This window comes from Bubalus bubalis, chromosome 7 (genome assembly GCF_019923935.1).
Source record: "Bubalus bubalis isolate 160015118507 breed Murrah chromosome 7, NDDB_SH_1, whole genome shotgun sequence".
NCBI lineage: Eukaryota > Metazoa > Chordata > Mammalia > Artiodactyla > Bovidae > Bubalus > Bubalus bubalis.
Window position 1 is genome coordinate 31,396,658 of NC_059163.1, and position 19,828 is coordinate 31,416,485.

General features: G+C 37.0%; 1 long non-coding RNA gene across 1 annotated transcript; it reads left to right on the forward strand.

Annotated features, from left to right (window-relative positions):
• The first annotated feature begins 429 nt into the window (after positions 1 to 429).
• LOC102400277 lies at positions 430 to 19,009 on the forward strand. Its single transcript, XR_003110575.3, has 5 exons — positions 430 to 1,762; positions 2,201 to 2,298; positions 15,055 to 15,102; positions 16,069 to 16,205; positions 18,627 to 19,009. It is a non-coding gene; the product is annotated as an uncharacterized LOC102400277 (long non-coding RNA).
• The last annotated feature ends 819 nt before the right edge of the window (positions 19,010 to 19,828 follow it).

A 19,828-nucleotide genomic window follows, 5' to 3' on the forward strand; every position in this document is an offset into this window, starting at 1 on the left:
TTCACATCACTGTCTTTTTGTACACGCCATCCAGCCCCCTTACTAAGAAGAGTTTAGTGCTCCCGGCCAAATTTGAGAAATTCTGCTGTAGTGAAGAGACAGTCTAAGCATCACTTGTTGGACTTTTTTTTTTTAACTCCCTTACTGCCTTTTTCTCAGCTCTTTTGTATCACGTCGTAGATCTCAACAGAACTGTGGTATTGCAAGCACGCAGCACAGCGTCTGGCACAGAGTAAGTGTTCAATGAAGATTTGTTTAATGAATAAGTATTGAAGTTACAGTACTTGATCATGTGTTGATCTCAGGTGCTAAATAAATGGAGTGAATGCTGCTGCTGCTGCTGCTAAGTCGCTTCAGTCGTGTCCGACTCTGTGCGACCCCATAGACGGCAGCCCACCAGGCTCCCTCGTCCCTGGGATTCTCAAGGCAAGAACACTGGAGTGGGTTGCCATTTCCTTGTCCAATGCATGAAAGCGAAAAGTGGAAGTGAATTCGCTCAGTCGTGTCCGACTCCTAGCGACCCCATGGACTGCAGCCCACCAGGCCCCTCCGTCAATGGGATGGAGTGAATAAAGGATGCCTAAACCTGCGAACATCCCTAAGAGATAACCTGAGCTGGAATGGATTTTAGAAATCATTAATTCCAGTTCCAGTATCTTCATTGTCTACATGTGGAAACAGAGACTTGGGAAGATTAGGTTAGCAAATTTAGCACAGAAACCTGAGACAGGACTCCCACACCAGGCCCTCACACCCAGCTGTTAGCAGTCCTTTGCCAGTTCAATGTGAATGAGTTTCATTCCTTTTCCAGAGGGTAGGCTGTACTGGGTGGATGAAAGAAACTTTAAGAGCTCAGATGAAAGTATTTCAAGAGAAAGAGTGGTAATAAGGGAAATATCGGTCAGATTTGTCTGTAGAACTTTTTCTAGGTCTGTAAGTGTGAAAGGACTGCCCTGCAATCTTAGAGTAATTCAGGGTTTTAAGTTTTCAGACATTACATATCAGTTCATATTCACTATATATTTTAGACATTATGCTTCCTTCAAATGTAGCTAGTTTAAAGTTGAACTGTAATAAGTTGTTAAAGTTAATGGTGACATACAGGTTCTTTGTAGAAAGTGCAGTCTTATCAGGTTATAAAAAATAATAAAATTTTTTAGAAAAGTGACATTTTGAACTAAAATATTTTTAAAGTGCTACAAGTTATTATAAGCATTTAAAAACCTGTACAGGATTTTAGGAATTTAATGAATAAAAAATGTGTAAGTAAAAGTCTTTATGTTCTGATGCTAAGTGCAGAATTCATTTTTGAATGTAGACTTTAATAGGTTTTTGTCATCAGCAAATATTAACTGCTTATTAATTGTTGCAGAATGCTATATGCTGTAGTAGATTCAAAGGTGAATTATCCATAGTCTCTTCTAATGAGTTGGTGATGGACAGGAAGGCCTGTCATGCTGCAGTCCATGGGGTTGCAGAGTTGGACATGACTGGACAACTGAACTAAACTGAACTTCTAATGAGGAGCTTCCCAGGTGACACTAGTGGTAAAGAATCTGCCTGCCAATCAGTCCTGCCTGCAGGAGCATGAGAGATGAAGATTCAGTCCCTGGGTGGGGAAGATCCCCTGGAGAAGGTAATGGCAACCCACTCTGGTATTCTTGCCTGAAGAATCCCATGGACAGAGGAGCCTGGCGGGCTACAGTCCATGGGCTCCCACAGAGTCGGACACCACTGAGCGACTACATCTTCTTCTAATGAGGTAGAAAAGGAGATATGCATACAGATTATACTAAAATACAAGGCAGTATGTCATGTAAACACAGTGCTGTGAGAGATCAGAAGGGTGAGAGATCATCTCTGGATTTTGTTCTGGAAATATTGCTTAAAAGAGTATGGCATCTAAGCTAGGACTGTAATTATATCTTTGCTTTAAATGTATTAAATTTGCATTTTATCTAAGTAATTTTTTCTGCTCATTTTTATTGCTAATTATTTAAGAATTGTAGTCATACTCAACAAAATGCATATATTGTTATAGAGAAGATAGAAACTTATTTTGGATATTTTTAATGGGAATGATCACATTGCTCTAATATTTATTTGGTTTGTACTATACATTACATTTCCTAACTATATATGAAATAATGCAATAATATCCAGGGTATATTCACAGAATGTTGTATTCTAACATTCTCAGATATTTTTGATGAACAGTTCAGAAGTCAGTTCTTCAATTCCAGCAGTTCCTGTAGTATAAACTTCCATAACCGGATCTTGGAATTACTTGCCATTTAGGTGAGGAAATTGTTTCCTTAAAAATTTATATCACTGAAAAGACATATTAATGCTTTATTATATCATAAGGCTATGCCAATTACAAAGAAAAACGCTGAGTCCTTAGAAAATGAACACATATTAAATAGCATTTAACCATTATATTTGTGGCAACTGTCATGCATTGTCAACTTGAATCTTTGTTACATTATTGTGATGCCTGACTCAGGAGTTTGCAAACTGGACCTAATGAGAGCCAACAGATTTGGGAGTTTTTGTTGTTGTTGTTGTTTTTTCCTGTAGGAAGTAGGGGTTTATGAATGACACACTAGGTTATATTAGGATACTTCCTTCAGGGCATGAGTTCAGGTTTTTAAAATTCTACCACCAGATTAGCTTAAACTGATCTCACATGCTTGTGGACTATTGCAGCAGTAATAGCTAGCACTGAGAGTGGGTATTATGTTCCAGTACTATTATAAGCTCTTGACATTCAACCCTATGAAGAAGTACTATGATAATTTCTAATTTAGGATTCAAAGGCACCTGCAGTTTATCTTTAAATAATTAATTTATGACTGTCCTGGGTCTTTGTTGCTGTGTGGGGGTTTCTGTAGTTGCTGCTAGCAGGGGCTGCTCTCTAGTTGCAGTGCATGGGCTTAGTTGCTCTGTGGCATGTGGGATCTTCCCAGACCAGGGATTGAACCCATGTCCTCTGCATTGGCAGGTGAATTCTTAACCACTAGACCACTAGGGAAGTCGAACCAGATTTGAATCCGGACTGGCTTTGGAATTTCCACAATGCTGTAGCTAACTGCTGTACTGTATTGGCTTTCAAATATTCCCTTAATAGGTCTTTTTACTTCCAGTCTCTGCTGTACATTTGATTCAGCATCATGAGATACGTCTTTCTAGAATGCTATTAATATTTCCATCATTCTATACCCTTGCTCAGAACCTTTCAATGACTCTCAGTTACTATCAAAATAAAGTTCACAGCATGTATAGAATGCATAGCCCTCCCACAGTTTGCCTCAAGGCAGTCTTTCCAGCCGTACCTTTCATTGAATTCTCTACCACTCTTTATTCTCCAAATATTGCTTTGCAGTCTTCTCCTCTGTTTTTAGCTCTTTTCAGTGTTCCCATATTGACTTATGTAAGAAATTTACAGATAACTACAGACATCCAGGGACGGGGGAGCCTGGTGGGCTGCCATCTATGGGGTCACACAGAGTCGGACACGACTGAAGTGACTTCGCATAGCATAGCATACAGACATCCTTTTGGCTAACAAATTCCCACATAGATCCATAATGGGACCTGTATGAGGCTGTTTCAAAAGCTGTTATTGAAAGCATGGTGTTGGAGACAACCTGGATTCTAAAGAGAGATCAATAAATATCACGGGTAAGCAGCATGGAATTTGGACACATAAAGTAACTATCCATCTTAGTTTGCTTAGTACAGCCCTGTTGAACTTGTTGTTTCAGTGTAATTGTTAATAGCACCCCTTTTGTGATTTAGAGGATAAATTATATGGGTATCTTAACTATGCAGTAATTGGAAAAAGTGAAAGTTGCTTCGTTGTGTCCAGCTCTTTGTGATCCCATGGACTGTAGCCCACCAGGGTCCTCTGTCCGTGGAATTCTCCAGGCAGGAATACTGGAATGGGTAGCCATTGTCTTTGCCAGGTGAATCTTCCCAACCTGGGGATCCAACTGGCATCTCCCACATTGCAGGCAGTTTCTTTGCTGTCTGAGCCACCTGGGAAGCCCCAGTAGTTAGAAACTGGATTATATATACATAGAGTAACATGAATGGGTCTTAAAAACAGTGTGCTTAGGAAAAAAGGTTAAAAAAATGGAGTATGTAATAAGATGTGCAACTATACAACAGTACACATTTTATAAGAACATATGCAAACAAAATAATGTACATTAAATACAAAAGAAGGTTGCTTACGGAGGAGCAAAGAATGGGATAAAGCTTGACGATCAGAAGAATTAGGAGAGGTACTTACTGTGGACCAATAATGATAATGTGCCAGGAACTGAGGAGGATAGTTAACTGTTTGCATCTGAGGTTCAATTAAAAATAAATAAGCAGACAAAAAATGACTACACATCTCTAACTTATAAAGTCCTTTAAAAAATTCCCAACATCTATAGACTCAAGTTCATACTCCTATGACCTGACTCCTGCATACATCTTCAACTTCTTGCCGTACTGTCACTGCTACCATGTATGGCATAGCCTTGCATGTGTATATACTACGTGTAATATATGTAAATATTAGGCTAAGAGCTAAAATCTTTATTGTATAGCAAATGAGGGCCGACTAAAAAAGCTTTATGTGGATTGTGTTTCAAAAACCTTTATCATCAGAGCTGTAATTATCATTTTATCAGTAGTTAATATAAAAATAATTGTATCTACAAGATTCCTCATTAACCTGGTGCAGGCTATGTTCTTTCTTGCTGCCTTTGCTTTATTATACATATTGTTTTCTTGTGCTTTCTAGGGAAGTCTTACTCATCATCTAAGACAAATGTCTTTTTTTTTTTTTTTTGCTGTGCCATGCGGGATCTTAGTTGCCTGATCAGGGATGGAACTTGTGTCCCCTGCAGTAGAAGTGCAGAATCTTAACCACTGGATCCCCAGGGAAGTCCAAGATTGATTTTAAATGTCACCTTAAAAGCCTTTCCTGCCTCCTCAGGCAGGATGAAGAACTTTCTCTTTTTCATTTCCATGCTTCATATCTTTATTTATACTTACTGCTTTCCCTCCATTAAGTGTATGAGCTAGGTTAAGTCTGGATCAAGTTGTTATTTTTTAAATCTTTAAAATCTAGGTCAGTATTTGAGAAAATATATTTCTAAATACAATGTCAGCATACAAAATAGTAGCCTTTAACAATGACTTACAATGTCTTTTGAATTGCTCTGGTTATCAACACAGGTTTTTTTTTTTTTTAAAGTAACGTTTAGAAAATGAAATAGTTGATATATGCCTTTTGTGAACTTAAGCTAATAATCCAACACATATTTACTTTTTATCCCAGTGTCACAAAGTTATGGTGACTAAATTTGTCAAAGAAGTAGTTTTGTTTTTTTAATGCTCAGAATAGTAGTAATAGTAAAAATAATTGATATGAGGTAATAATGGGAAAATGTATTCTTGGTAATGTAATACACTCACAGAAACTCCTTGAACTATTTTTTGAGTACAAAAAAAGAAGGATTATTTTTAGATATAAGAAAGAAAATAGAAAAGGTGAAGCATAGTTGCCATCTGCTTTCATTTCTGTGGGAAACCACTTACTCTGAAACCAGTAGGTTATAGATTCTTTTGCAACTAAGGTCTGTATCTATTTAAAGACACAGAAATCCTAAAAGTGACTTGGGAGTAAAATATAGAACTTACCCTGAAGTATGAGCTAAACATATGAACTCTTCTAATTCTTTAATTAAAAATGACTAGGTTTGGTAGTTGTAATTACAAAATGAAGAATGTAATGAAATTGTGACACTACTTTTCCATACAAATTCTAATCCTTTGCAATTACTTTCTAAACATTATTTTAATCCCTTTTTATTTTTTCTTGTCATGAGGAATCTTGTAGATATAATTATATATATATATATACACACACACACACACACACACACACACACACACAAAATACATATATACACAGAACTGTTGATTCAATGATACTTACAGCTTTGATGTTGAAGGTCTTTTGAAACACAATTCATGTAATTTTTTTTCTCTTTAGTTGATCCTCATTCTCGAAAGTGTAAAGCCCTAGCTCTTAACTTAAGTCACGGCCTGCCTTTATCTGACCCCAATTCTTATTTTTCTAGCTGCTGTCCTACTACTTTCATTAAAGAACTTTACATTCTAATAAAACTGATACACATTGTTCTTTTTTGCTTTTTGAGATTTCTTTCCCTTGGCCTTTGCTTATGCTGCCCCACATCTCAATTCTTAGACGACCTACAAGGCCCAGCTAAAATCATATCTTCTCAGGGCTGTATTCTCTGATACACTTCCTTCCATTGGCATCTAGTAGCCCTTTAACTGTTTGTTAGGAATTTTTTTTTTAATTGAGTATAATTGATGTACTTTATTGTGTAGTTTCATGTATTCAGCAAAGTGATTCAGTTTTTTTTCAGTTATTATATGTTAGTACAAGATACTGAACATAATTCCCTGTACCAGATAGTAAATCCTTATTGCTTATCTGTTTTATTTATAGTCATTTGTATCTGTTAATGGAGAAGGCAATGGCAACCCACTCCAGTACTCTTGCCTGGAAAATCCCATGAATGGAGGAGCCTGGTAGGCTGCAGTCCATGGGGTCGTGAAGAGTTGGACACGACTGAGCGACTTCACTTTCACTTTTCACTTTCATGCATTGGAGAAGGAAATGGCATCCCACTCCAGTGTTCTTGCCTGGAGAATCCCAGGGACAGGGGAGCCTGGTGGGCTGCCATCTATGGGTCGCACAGAGTCGGACACGACTGAAGTGACTTAGCAGCAGTATCTGTTAATCCCATACTCCTCTAATTTGTCCCTCTCTCCCTCTCCCCTTTGGTAACCATAAGTTTGCTTTCTATGTCTGTGAGTCTGTTTCTGAATTGTATGTAGATTTATTTGTTTTACTTTTCAGATTCCACATACAACTGATATCATATAGTATTTGTATTTCTCTGTCTGACTCACTTCACTATGTGTAACATTCTCTAGCTCCATTCATGTTGCTGCAAATGGCACTTTTTCATTCCTTTTTATGGCTGAGTAATATTCCATTCTCTCTCTCTCTATATGTGTGTGTATGTGTTTGTGTGTATGATAATGTATATATACACATACTCCAAGGCTTCCCTGGTGGCTCAGATATAAAGAATCTGCCTGCAATGCAGGAGACCTGAGTTCCATCTCTGGGTTGGGAAGATCCCCTGGAGAAGGAAATGGCTACCCATTCCAGTGTTCTTGCTTGGAAGATTCCATGGACAGAGGAGCATGGTGGGCTATAGTCTCTGGGATTGCAAAAAGTTGGACACAACTGAGTGGACTGACACAACTGAGCAGATTAACACAATACATGTATATCATATCTTCTTAAGTCAGTAGTCTGTTGATGGGCATTTGGGTTGTTTCATGTCTTGGCTATTGTAAATAGTGCTGGTATGAACACTGAGGTGCATGTATCTTTTTTTTTTTTTGCATGTATCTTTTTGAATTAGAGTGTTCATATTTTCTGTATGAACATATGCCCAGGAGTGTGATTGCTGAATCATAAGATACCTCTATTTTTAGTTTTTTTTAGGAACCTGCATGCCATTTTCCTTGGTGGTTACACCAATTTGCATCATCACTTATAGTGTAGGAGGGTTCTCTTTTCTCTACACCCTATCCAGCATTTATTATTTGTAGACTTTTTGATGATAGTCATTCTGGTGTGAGGTAACATCTGATTGTGCTTTTGATTTACATTTCTCTAATAATTAGCAATGTTGAAAATCCTTTCATATATCTGTTGGCCATATATCTTTGAAAAAAATGTCTATTTAGGTCCTATTTGCAGATTTTAAAGTATTTTCTCCCTTGTGTTAAGACTTGATATGCTTAAGTTTTCTCCCAGATATATCACCATTCATCTCTGTAGCTTTTATAATATCTAGTACAGTTACATACACATAGTAGGTACCAATAAATAGCTAATCAAATACAGAGTTAAATTGAGTTCTGTTAAATTTCAGTAAAGTATTAGAAGTTAATAAAAATAACTTAAGAATTTGAGTTGGAAAATGTGACATTTATCTGTATCTTTTTGATATTAAGAGATAAACAGACTTTATGCTAGGATCAAGGAGAACCACTGGAAGATTTTAAACAGGGTAAGATTAGAGAATTGAAGGAAAAAGATAAGATTATAGAGAAGTTAGTGTGACACTGCTCAGTCATCTAGGTGATGAATTTTAGTGTCTAAACTAGGACCTGGAAATAAAGATATAAAAAATACACAGTTTAACAGCTATTTAAGAGATGGTTTTATAGGACTTAGTGTCTGATTAAGAATGAGGGGGTGAGGAGTGATAGTAACTCACAGATTTTCTTGCACAATTGAGTGGATGATGATACCCTCTACTAAGATAGAAAACTCAGGAGGAAAGAGGTTAGCAGGGGCCAGCAAACAAGGGAAAATAAGTTTTGGACATGTTGCATTTGAGATTGCCTGTGAAGAGATTTAAGTGTCTAATCTCTTCTGGACAGTATGATATATAGTTTTGAATCTTAGGAGAAAAATATGAACTAGAGCAAGAGATTTGGGTGTCTTCAACATGAAAAAATACTAAAAACAACAATACATCTGAATAAAGCTTCCATGTGTGCTCAGCTTACATTTTTATCATGCCCAAAAGTTTTAATCCATGTCTGGACCTGGATTCTCCACTTGGTATTGTCAGTAACATTGAATATTTGGAGTGATATTAATTATGTATCAGGTACTCTGCTAGGCATTTTAAGTATATTATCTTATTTAATTCTTACAATATATCTATGATAAGGGTGCCATTATTATCCTCTTTTCACAGATGCAGCTCAGAGATGTGAAATAATTTGCTTGAGATTGTCTAATTGGTAGTTAAACCCAAGCCTGTCTCATTCTGAAGTTAGTTTTCATAACTATTTTATTATACTGTCTCTTAGTCTACATTTTATCTCAGTGAAAAACTTATAGAGTCTAGACATATGTATTTCTGTTTCAATATATCCTGAAAATACTTGAACTCTGAGATAAAAAGTCTATAAGACTAAGATTATTCAGAGATATGGTATCAATTTCAACCTATACAATGGCAGAAAAATGGGAAAATCAGGAGGCATCAGCCATATTATATCTCTATTTTGGGGCCTGGGAAAGCATGTTTAGTAGATACATTCACAGTACTGGGAAATATGGTAAAATTATAATTAGAGGATATCATTCAGAGATTGATCTATTTTTCATTATTTTGGGGTAGGTTTATTCTGGTTTTGTCTTCTGTGATTTTGGTAAAATTGTTTATTTACTGTAAATTGCTTTATTTCAGTTTATTTTTGTTTCCACTAATTGCCATATCAGAGCATTACTTCACATTGTGATTACTAACTACTGCAATTAATGTTTTATTATACTATATTTAAAATAACAATGAACTCATCATCTATTTTTCATATAACTGTAAATCACTGATAATATTGTGTTGTTATATTTGGAAACTTGTTTCATGTTGCTTAAGAACAGAATTGAATGCAAATATTTAATAATCAAATGTTATATAGTTATCTATGCAAAGTCATTACTCTACAAGCATATCTTATAATAATGCTAAATTTACACCCATGTAAATTATTTTAATTTTGCACAGCATACAGCACTGTACTAGGTGCTTAAGGGTAGGTGTGTTGAAACTTATGTAATATATGGTCTCCGGACTCATACTGCCGTATTGAACTTTCATTTCCTCCAATAGTTATGTTTTCTCTCAGCTCCAAATTGTTGACATTTTATTTTTTCCTAGACCATCAGTCAGTCAGTTCAGTCACTCAGTTGTGTCTAACTCTGCGACCCCATGGATTGCAGCATGCCAGGCTTCCCTGTCCATCATGAACTCCTGGAGCTTACTCAAACTCATGTCCATCAAGTTGGTGATGCCATCCAACCATCTCATCTTCTGTCGTTCCCTTCTCCTCCAGCCTTCAATCTTTCCCAGCATCAGGGTCTTTTCCAATGAGTCATTCTTCATATCAGGTGGCCAAAGTATTGAAGTTTCAGCTTTAGTATCAGTCCTACCAATGAATATTCAGGACTGATTTCCTTTAGGAAGGACTGGTTGGATCTCCTTGCAGTCCAAGGGACTCTCAAGAGTCTTCTCCAACACCACAGTTCAAAAGCATCAACTCTTTGGCACTCAGCTTTCTTTATAGTCCAACTCTCACATCTATATGTGACTACTGGAAAAACCATAGGTTTGACTGGATGGACCTTTGTTGGCAAAGTAATGTCTCTGATTGTTAATATGCTGTCTAGGTTGGTCATGGTTTTTCTTCCAAGGAGCAAACATCTTTTAATTTCATGGCTGCAGTCACCATCTGCAGTGATTTTGGAGCCCCCCAAAATAAAGTCAGCCACTGTTTCCATTGTTTCTGCATTTATTTGCCATGAAGTGATGGGAGTGGCTGCCATGATCTTAGTTTTCTGAATGTTGAGTTTTAAGCCAACTTTTTCACTCTCCTCTTTCACTTTCATCAGGAGGCTCTTTAGTTCTTCGCTTTCTGCCATAAGGTTGGTGTCATCTGCATATCTGAGGTTATTGATATTTCTCCTGGCAATCTTGATTCCAGTTTGTGCTTCATCCAGCCTGGCATTTTGCATAATGTACTCTGCATACAAGTTAAATAAGCAGGGTGATAATATACAGCCTTATATATAATATAATGTACTTCTTTCCCAATTTGGAACCAGTCTGTTGTTCCATGTCCAGTTCTAACTGTTGCTTCCTGACCTGCATACAGATTTTTCAGGAGGCAGGTCAGGTGGTCTGGTATTCCCATCTCTAAGAATTTTCCACGGTTTGTTGTGATCCACACAGTCAAAGGCTTTGGCATAGTCAATAAAGCAGAAATAGATGTTTTTCTGGAACTCTCTTGCTTTTTCCATGATCCAGCAGAGGTTGGCAATTTGATCTCTGGTTCCTCTGCCTTTTGTAAAACCAATTTGAACATGTGGAAGTTCACAATTCACGTACTGTTGAAGCCTGGCTTGGAGAATTTTGAGCATTACTAGACCATAGCCCTCCCCTTTTTGTCCATTTTGACCAGTCTTAGACTGTAGTCCTCCCTTTTTTGTGTGACTTCTACTCATCTTTCAATCTCAGCATAGATAGTACTTCTTCTGGGAAGATTTCCATGACCCTTCCTACCTCTCTCTCAACATCTGTGCTCCTGTGGCACTTTGTACTTGACATCATGTAAACTTGTTTGATTAATGGTTCTACCTATTTTGTTCACTTGAATCCCTACCATGTAGAGTAGATGCCAAAAGATGCTTGTTGAGAGAAAGAATAAATGAATGAACGATCATTTGAATTAGGGGCCAGGTAGAACAGGGAGGCCTGGCGTGCTGCGATTCATGGGGTCGCAAAGAGTCGGACACAACTGAGCGAATGAACTGAACTGAACTGAGGCAGCATTGGGCTTCCCTGGTGGCTCAGATGGCAATGTGTCTACCTGCAATGTGGGAGACCCAGGTTTGATCCCTGGGTCAGGAAGATCCCCTGGAGAAGGAAATGGCAACGCACTCTAGTACTCTTGCCTGGAAAATTCCATGGATGGAGAAGCCTGGTAGGCTACAGTTCATGGGGTCGCAAAGAGTTGGACACTGCTAAGCGACTTCACTTTTTTCTTTCTTTCTTAGGCAGCATTAGCCTTGCAGACCACATATACATATTTGCCATAATGGCAACTCTATTTCAGTGTCATGGAGAGAAAATAAATTTAAAATTTATTTTAAAAATTTAAAATATATAGTTGTTTCCAATTATATGAGAAATTATTAGCCAAAAAGATAGCTATATTAATTTCCTATTTGTACTGTAATAAATGTTGGTGCTATAAAAATGTTATTTGGGAAATAATTATTGCACACCTTTTGGATGAAAGCAACTTATTTGAAACTCTGAGAGAGATTCAAAAGAATTATATAATAGTCTTGAAAGACTATTTAAATCAGACATTAAAAAAAATTTTTGACTAGATATTCCTCATCATGAATTTATGCTTTCTCCTTGTTATTGAGGGAAACACACTTAGTACAACATTTACACATGCTGTAAAACCTCTGAGTAGAAGAGCTAGAAGATGAAAAAGTTCATTTTCTTAAACATTTTCCTAACTGAGCCTCTATAGTTCCTTTTGGTGCTTTCTTATATCCTTTTATGGGTGTCCAATTGCTACCGCTCTTTATTAACCTCTCTCTGCATCTAGAAAGTGTTAATTTAGTATGAGATAAATTGTACACAAATGAAGAAGAGTGATAACAATGTAAAGTAACACGCCAATTTGTATAAAATGATAAATTTATTAGCAATGAAGAAACAGTAATGGAGTGAACAGAATGGGATGCCATTAAGCAGAGAAGACTTATAAAATTAGTTTTAAAGGTTTTAAAATTTTCTAAAAAGGTTGACAGGAAGAAAATCTAAATTTTTGGTGAGGAAAAACAGAGTAAAAAAAGATTCTGAAACAGGAATTAGCAAATCATATATAGGAAAAGGAAAGCAGACATATTTGACTGGATCAGAGGCCCCCCATGAAAATAAATTAGACTTTCCTTAAAGCAGTGAGGGACCAGACCACTGGAGTTAATGGATTAGAAGGAGCATATTGTTTGAGGGGTTTCCTGGAAACCTTGTTTATTATTGCATCTCTAAAATTATCATGAAATCTAAACCGTTTTTTTCAAATGACTTTTTGGAGATAGGGTGTTTGTAAATCAGGGACAAGCCCAGAAGGTAGTGTGGTGAGGAGGAAGTGCTCTGTATATGGTCAAATATCTGACATGTAGTATCCCAAATAGCAGTTCTGTGAAAAGCAACTGCAGGTGCGAGTTTATTTTAAAACAGACCACATCACAGGTGCAATTCTCTTTACAAACATTTAACCACAAACCACCACACTAAAAGTCTATGTGGAAAGCTATTGGAAAAAAATTTTGTTTGTTTTAATTTTTAAAAGAGTTGAGGATGAAATTTCTTACTAATATTTTGAATTCTTTTTAAATTTATTTTTGCCTCTGATATCTAAGATATAAATTTTATGTATGCTGTGATTGGACAAAGATCAATATTTGAAGAAATTCTGTATGCAAGAACCAAGAAAATGTCAATTAGAAGAAATTTCTCCATATAGATGTAAAAAAAATACTATTGGTGACTTTTGGTTTTGTGGGAAGTAAAAGAGACTGGAAGTTAAGAGGCTTAATGCTCCATCACCATTAGCTTTAGAATGACTAAGATTGATTCAAAAATTCAAAATAGATTCTAAACTTGTACAATTCAAATAGGAAAAAAGTTAACTCATGTAAGGAAGTGTATGATGTCATTACTATGGTTCTCTCCTTCACTTTGCTATGGCTCTGGGGGCCTTTTTTGTGCTATTTGTCCTATTCAGGCCAAGCTCTTTTCTATCTTAGGCCTTTTGCCTGCCGTTTCCTTTCTTCTTGGGGTAGTGTGTGTCTGAGTCTGTGGAAGGCAGAATAAGGTCTCCTTAAAAGTGTGCATGCTCTAATCCCTAGCACTTGTGAATCTGTTACCTATTACATAGTATGTGTGCTGTGCTCAGTCGCTTCAGTGGCATCTGATGCTTTGCGACCCTATGGACTGTAGCCTGCCAGGCTCCTCTGTCCATGAAATTCTTCAGGTAAGAACACTGATGTGGGTTGTCATGCCCTCCTCCAGGGGATCTTCCCAACACAGAGACTGAATCTGCCTCTCTTGCCTCTCCTGCATTGGCAGGCGGATTCTTTACCACTAGCGCCACATGGGAAGCCCATTACATAGCAAAAGAGATTTACAAATGTGATTAAAAGTATGGGCCTTACAATGGGGAGACTATCCTCAGTTATCTGGAATGGGCCCAAGGTAATCACAGGAAGCCCCTAAAAGCAGAGAACTTCCCCTAGCTGGAAGCAGGAAGGATATGGGCGAAGCAGAGGTCAGAGACATTTTGAAGCATGAGAAGGAGTTGACCCACTGTTGCTGACTTTGAAGATCAAGGGGACCACTTGTCAGGGAGTGCTGTCAGCATCTAGAAGCTGTAAACGACCTCAGGCTGACAGCAGGCAAGGGACTGGGGACTTGAGCTCTAAAAGTGCAAAGGACTGAATTCAGCCAACAACCTGAATGAATTTGGCAGTAGATTCTCTACCAGCACCTCAAGTTAAGAGTCGGGCTGGCTGACCCATAATAGGTTTCCACATTGTGAAACCAGAGCAGAGGAGTTAGCTTACCCAGACTTCTGAGTTACAGAACTGTGAGATCATTCATTTGTGTTTTTTAAGCCACTCAATTTGTGATGATTTGTTAATAGCAGCATAGAATATTAGTACAGGCTCCTTCTCACTTATTCCTGTTTCAGCCTAGATGTGACCTCTTCAAGAGAGCCCTTTCCAGAGTGTCTCTTCTAAAGCAGGCTACCTCAGACCTCCACCAGATGCTGTCACACTACCATTGTCCTTCAGTATCTGTGGGGGGTTAGTTCCAGGACCCCTTGGGGATACTAAAATCTGCAGATGCTCAAGTCCCTTATGTAAAATGGGACTTATATAAAATGGGTCTGAATTGCAGATGTGGAACCTGTGGATGCGGGCTGTACTTTGGTTATCTGCTTCATTGCATTTATCACAAGCTGTGATTATTTTATTTTCCTTAGCTGTCTTCTCCACTACAGTATAATCCCTGGAAAGCAGGGCCAGCTCAGCTATATCTTAACACCAAGGATGCAGCATAACTGGATACATATTACATTGGCAACATACATTTTTAAAAAAAATTGTTTTTGGTGTATAGGCATGCCTTGTTTTATCATATTTTGCTTTATTGTGTTTTCTACAAATTAAAGGTTTGTGGCCACCCTGCATTGAGAAAATCTGTTGGTGTCATTTTTCCAATGTTTATTCATTTTATGTCTTTGTGTTACATTTCATTAATTCTCTCAATATTTCAGACTCTCCACCAGCAAAAAGACTACAATTTGCTGAAGGCTCAAATGCTGGTTAGTATTTTTTTTAAGCAATAAAGTACTATTAAAAAAAAAAATTGTCTTCTGGCTGCACCATGCAGCATGTGGGATCTTAGTTCCCTGACCAGGGATCAAGCCTGCATTCCCTGCCTGCAGTAGAAGCTCAGAGTCTTAACCACTGGACTGCCAGGGAAGTCCCTAAAGTACTCTAAATTAAGGTTAGTACTTTTTTTTTTAAAGACATAATGCTATTGCACACTTAATAGACTAAATGATAGTATAAACATAACTTATATGTCCTGAGAAACCAAGGCATTCATGTGACTCACATTTTTGCTGTGGTCTGGGACCAAAGCTGCAATGTCTCTGAAGCATGCCTATAATAGGAAACGAAGTAATTCCAGTGCTGTAGTAGAGAATTTGTGACAAACTATAATGTATCAACAGGATGGAATATTTTATAACTACTTCAAAGGTTAACATATATTCTATATCAATTTCTTTGAAATTGGTATACGAAATCTACAAGTGACAAAGAGGTACACAAAATAGTTTGCACAAATGTATGGTTCTATAAAAGTGAGTTCATATAAACTTTTAAAGATTAGAAGTTAATTTTGGAAATAAAGTTTAGTATTCTTAATTCTGTCCTTAATTCTAAGTGTTTGCTTAACTTCACATTATGCAAAATGTGAGGCCATTATTTAATTCTTAATCTGCAAAATAGATCCAGCGTTAAGATTCTGAAAGGGAAGAGATGGGCATGCACTGTTTGGAGTGATAATTGGTCTTTCTTTGGCAGTGAAAATATTTTAAATTTAATAGGAATATATAAGTTTTCAAGGATAATATAACAAACACATACATACTACTACTTGATTCAAGAAGTAAAGCATTACAAATACAATTGTGGTTGCTTGTTTACTTCTTACCATTAATAAGCATATCTTTAAAATTTTGTTGATAATGATTCTCAGTAAGTTAAAGTTGCTTTTGTAGAAGTGCTCTGCAGGTGTTTGGGGAAGTCCAAAACAACCCAGCCTGGAAAGCTTTCACCTTCCACGGGAGAAACAGTCAACAGTGGATCAAGGCCTTTAGCTTGCATTTGTCGTAGAAAAACTCCCTCTTTAATCTTTGTGAGTAACTTTATATGCAATGAATTTGTGAAATTTTGAGTGACTATGGGATGCTTTGGGACTTCTCAGATGTTTAAAATTAAGCTGACAACAATTATATATTTATTATTTATAAATATACAAATAATTTTCCACTTTTGAATGCTTTATCCTGCTTTGCTTCTCTTGGAGATAATTTTTGTAGTCACAGTTAGTGATTCTTGGATCTTTCCTTCAGTGATAATAGGATCTTCCCTCAGTTTATTTTCCTATGTTGATTCAAAAGTTACTTTGGTATTGTCTAGTGTCTCAAAGGTAAAGAAGGTAGATATACAATATATAGAGAGAAGGTATAAAGACTGTGTTGCTGATAACTGTAACATATTTTAGAAGTTATGTTTTTGGAGCTGATTACGCAGTCCTGTTCATAACCAAGACTTGTTCTTCAAGTTCAAGGACAAATGGGAATAATGAATTGTTACAATGAATGCAGAATTCAATCCTTTAGAAGGAAAATCAAGAGAGTTCAGCCACTTCTTGGATTTAAAGCCAAGAAGCCTATTAAAAAATACCATCATCCTTTTAAATGTTTAACTGGCAAAATGCCAGGATATTAAGGCTCCTTTTATGTTATGAAAGACTTTCAAGGAGAGAATATTAAAGATAGAGGCAAGGAGAGACAGGATTACTTATGATAAGTATTCATGCTGTCCTTGCGCTTCCCAGATGGCACAAGTAGTAAAGAATCTGCCTGCCAGTGCAGGAGATTCAAGAGATGTGGGTTTGATCCCTGGGTCAGGAAGGTCCCTTGGAGGAGGAAATGGCGACCCACTCCAGTATTCTTGCCTGAAAAATTCCATGGACAGAGAAGCCTGGTGGGCTACAGTCCATGGTGTCACAGAGTCAGATATGACTAAGCGATTGAGCACTAGGTTATCCTTATGGATGAAATGGAGAATTGTAGTTCGTGTGATAGTATGGTATAACTTGATGGTATGAGTTAACTTGAAATTAACTACTATACCCAAATGTGTTTATTAATGGATCTTGTTAGCTTGGAGGTGAGACTTCAGGTGTAAGCCATAGAAATTTTTTTAGCAGTATGCCATTGTACATTTTTATTAATGACTTAAATGAGGATTCTGATGGTGTATGTACTAAGTTTGTAGATGCTGTGAAGCTGAGAGAAATAACAGATGTGCTAGGTTTCAAAACCTGGATGCAAAAAGAATCTAGTTAGTTGTAATGTTGGTTTGAGTTTAGTAAGAAAAAACTTAGGGACCAGTGCTAAATCTCATACCCAAATCCCAACTGTTTAAATGTGAAGAAGTAATTACTTTACAGAAACAGTGCAAACACTTTTTTAAAAGAAGATTTTAGTTGATTGTACTGGTTAATAGAAGCCAATAGTGTAACATAGTTGCCAAGAAAGAGATACTATAATCTTAAGTAGCATTTACTGAAAAATGTTATAGTCCCTCTATGTTTTGTACTTGGTCACATAACACTTGGACAATTGTATACATTTCTGAAAATTACACTTTAAAGTGTAATTTTAAGTGACATTGACAATATAGTCTGTCCTAAAAGAGACTAATAGTAGGAAAAGACTTAAAATTAGACACAGTTTTCAACGCCTTATGAAGATGTTCTCCATTCATCCTTTGTTCAGCTTATATATTTTAGGCATTTGTGCTTAGTTCTTGGAAGTGAGCAAGACAATGCAGTTCTCAAGGAGCTTTTATTCTAATGAGGAGGAGACAGATGCTAAATAAACTAAATAAGATTTTGAACAATGATAAATTTTATGAAGAAAATAAAATAGAGTAAATGACAGTGACTAGTAATTAGGATGATTAGCAATCAGGGAGATTCTCTCTAAGGCAATGACATTTGACTTGAGACTTGACTGGTAATGAGGGGCCAACCATGCAAGGATATGGGAAGTGTCAACTGCAGAGAGACCAAAGTACAAAGGTCCTGCCCAGGAGTGACTGGAGGGTGATGGGTGAAAGGGAGAGTTGTGGGCAATTGAGGAGATAATGAGTTTGAATTTATTCTAAGTGTAATGAGAAGCCAGTAAAGGGTTTTAAGTCAGATATATCTCATTTACCTTTTAAAAAGATCACTGCTCAGTGGACAATGAGTTATGGGGGTAAGACAATGTAGAGAAAAGTTTGGGGCTATAAATAGTTTAATGAGTTATAAACATGAAATCACTTTTTTCTCCCAATCATTGCTTCCAGTTACCATAATTAAATTTTCTTTGCCTTACAAGGTTTTAAGAAGATTCAATAAATTTGATCATTTTCTATTATTAAATGTGTAGTTTGTTTGCTGTGAAACTAAAACAGCTCAAAATGCAGTCTATTAAAAAAAGTCCTTGCATGCATGCTCAGTCACTTTGTTATTTCTGACTCTTTGTGACCCTTTGGATTCTAGCCTGCCAGGCTCTGCTGTCCACAGGATTTTTCAGGCAAGAATTCTAGAGTGGGTTGCCATTTCCTCCTTCAGGGGATCTTCCCGACCAAAGGATTGAACCCATGTCTCCTGCGTTTCCTGCACTGCAGGTGGATTTACAGGTGAGCCATTGGGTTAAGTCTAAAAACTTACATCTCATACTTTATAGAAATACTTATTTTTTACAAGAGGATGTTAGTTAGCTGTATAATTATTAGAAGCCAATAGTGTAACATAGCTGCCAAAAAAGGATACTATAATTTTAAGTAGAATTTATTGAAAAATATTATAGGCCTGTTGTTCAGTCACTAAGTTGTCTAACTCTTTGCAACCCCATGGACTACAGCTTGCCATGCTTCCCTGTCCTTCGCTATCTCCTGGAGTTTGCTCAAATTCTTGTCCCTTGAGTCAGTGATGCCATCCAACCATCTCATCCTCTGTCATCCCCTCTTCTCCTGCCTTCAGTCTTTCCCAGCATCAGGATCTTTTCCACTGAGTCAGCTCTTTGCATCAGGTGGCTAAAGTATTGGAGCTTCAGCATCAGTCCTTCCAATAAAAATTTAGGGTTGATTTCCTTTAGGATTGACTGGCTTGATCTCCTTGCTGTCCAAGGGACTCTCAAGAGTCTTCTCCAGCCCCACAATTCAATTCTTTAATGCTCAGCCTTCTTTATTATCCAACTCTCATATTCATATATGACTGCTGGAAAAACCATAGCTTTGACTATATGGACTTTTATTGGCAAAATGATATCTGTCTCAGCTTTTTAGTATACTGTCTAGGTTTGTCATAGATTTCTTTCCAAGGAGCAAGCATCTTTTAATTTCATGGCTGCATTCACCATTTGTAGTGATTTTGGAGCCCAAGAAAATAAAATTTGTCACTGCTTCTACTTTTTTTCCCTTCTGTTTGCCATGAAGTGATAGGGCCAGATACCATGATCTTAGTTTTTTGAATGTTGAGTTTCAGGTCAGCTTTTTCACTCTCCTCTTTCACCCTCTTCAAGAAACTCTTTAGTTCCTCTTCACTTTTTTCCATTAGAGTGCCATTATATGCATATTTAAGGTTGTTGATATTTCTTCCAGCAGTCTTGATTGATTCCAGCTTGTGATTCATCTACCCTGGCATTTTGCATGATGTACTCTGCATAGAAGTTAAAGAAGCAGGGTGACTATATACAGCCT